The sequence below is a fragment of the Osmerus mordax genome, chromosome 4 (assembly GCF_038355195.1).
Source record: "Osmerus mordax isolate fOsmMor3 chromosome 4, fOsmMor3.pri, whole genome shotgun sequence".
Classification (NCBI taxonomy): domain Eukaryota; kingdom Metazoa; phylum Chordata; class Actinopteri; order Osmeriformes; family Osmeridae; genus Osmerus; species Osmerus mordax.
Genome location: NC_090053.1, coordinates 10,568,804 through 10,570,894, shown reverse-complemented (window position 1 = coordinate 10,570,894; position 2,091 = coordinate 10,568,804).

The following is a 2,091-nucleotide window of genomic DNA, read 5'->3' as shown; positions in this document are numbered from 1 at the left end:
TACTGCCCAGGTCTATAACAGTCCAGACTTGCCACCACCTCCTACATTCAGCCTCCACATTATCACCTTCATCAATCAAACCCTTCCAAACCCCTTTGAACAACCAAAGCAGACTTTCCAGTGTCGGGTCCAGAGCCCTGAACAGAACCATGCCATGGGTGTCAGTAATGTAGGTTAATGTCGCCAGCACAAACCTATGATGTGCCGCCAATCTAATTTAGTCATGTATATCCAGTTCCACATGGAGCTGATCCACTGACAGAGACCAGATCTGGGTTTGTTGTACAGTCAAGTCCATATCTCCCTGGCTTTCTCTGCCTTGTGCTGCTTGCTCCCATCTTCTGGCTCCCCTCGTGTTTACACCAGGGTAATAAACAGGGACACAGCGGAGAGGCCTCATAAACAGCTCTTTATATAAGAACATGGACAGTATGGATGTACTGTATATCAACAGTCACACAGCCACTGGTCTTCCTCCTCCTCAGACCACCTTAGACAAAAGGAACACTTGGTCCTCTGGTCTCTCACGGAGAAAAGGTGAAAGAGGAATCAAGGATTAGGCTGGTCTGTAGTTAGATTCATGTACACACTTTTTAAAACCAGAACTTGTCTCTGTCATTTGATTGATCATGCTTTTGTGCCAAAACAGACAAATCAATTCAAATGTTACAGTAAAGTGTTGAGGCATGAACTCTGCAAGTAAATACGTGTACTTGTGTGTGTGTGCATGTGTGTGTGTGTGTATCAGCGTCTGCATCCAAAAGGTGTGCATTCATGCTGTCATGGATGAAAGGTCACGATTTTAGACCAAACACAGACACACTCCAGCCTGAGGTCTAGCCCATACTCCAGAGAGCCAAGTTGGTGTGTGTGTGTGTGTTAATTGTGTGTGTATGCACGTGTGTTGTCTATGAGGAAGTGCACACACCCAGTCGTATAACACTAACCTACCACACCTGCTTTGACCAAGCCAAATTGCCAAAGTAGCCCACCCTGTGTCAAGTTCACGTGGGGCTGAACGCTATCAAAACATGCTCCAGCACCTCCCATGTGTTCCCTGACTGACCATGGATGTCTGTGTACAATATGTGTGCGTGTACAGTATGTGTGAGTCATAGTACATCAGAACATCTGTAAGGAGCGAAGTCTTACATCAAGACAGCGTGAGTCCCTGTAAATATTCCTCTGTGACCCCATCATACCCGTGTGTCTGCCAAAGCAGACCTGGCTCTAGAACTGACAGGACTCCACGACTGACACACACAGAGAACATGGAAGAATAACACGAGAGGAAAAACAGACAGCCCAGCTGTATGGCCCCGGATATCAGTCAGTATCCTTTCCTGCCTTTTTCCAGACCTGAAACAATGTTTTGAACTGAATGCCATGCATGTGTGAATGTGTGTGTCTGTGTCAGAGACAATTGCGTGTGTGTGCAAGTCTTCAGCGTGTCATGTCAACCAGCACCCACAACTCTGGTTTTTGGCAGGCCAGGAGGAGCACACCCTGCAGGGCCAGGAGAGGGCAGGGAGAGGCCTGTCTGCTGTCTGTTAAGCAGGTTGTAAATCTAAACAAGAGGTGTCAGTCGTGTTTGTATGGGCTACAGGTCAAGATAACCCACCCTGCTAGCTGTGAAGAAGTACCTCTGTCACAAACTATAACGCTACCTTTATCATTTACAATTCATTTCAAATTAAATAATGATAATAAATAATAATGATAAAGATCAATAATAAATTTGCATTTTGTATGCATATTGAATATAGTTTCATTATATATTTTTTATATATCATTTTGTAGTTTAATATTGCATGATATAACACAGTCAGAAAAAAGCAATGTAGTCTACATGGATTGTAAGCATTGAGTGATTTATTTGCTTCGGAGTTTGACCGCAGGCAATTAATCCAGGAGAGTGACCTGGCGGTGGTACAAACGCCTTGGAGACTCTCCCGCTAACCCCTCCCCTCTGGTCGGAGCATAGCTCAGAGTTTATCGTCTCTCTTTCTCCCAGGGCGAGCGCCTCAGATCAGAATCATCCAACACACGCCAGTGCACGAAAAGTTCAGCATCACCGGCGGGGCTCTCTTC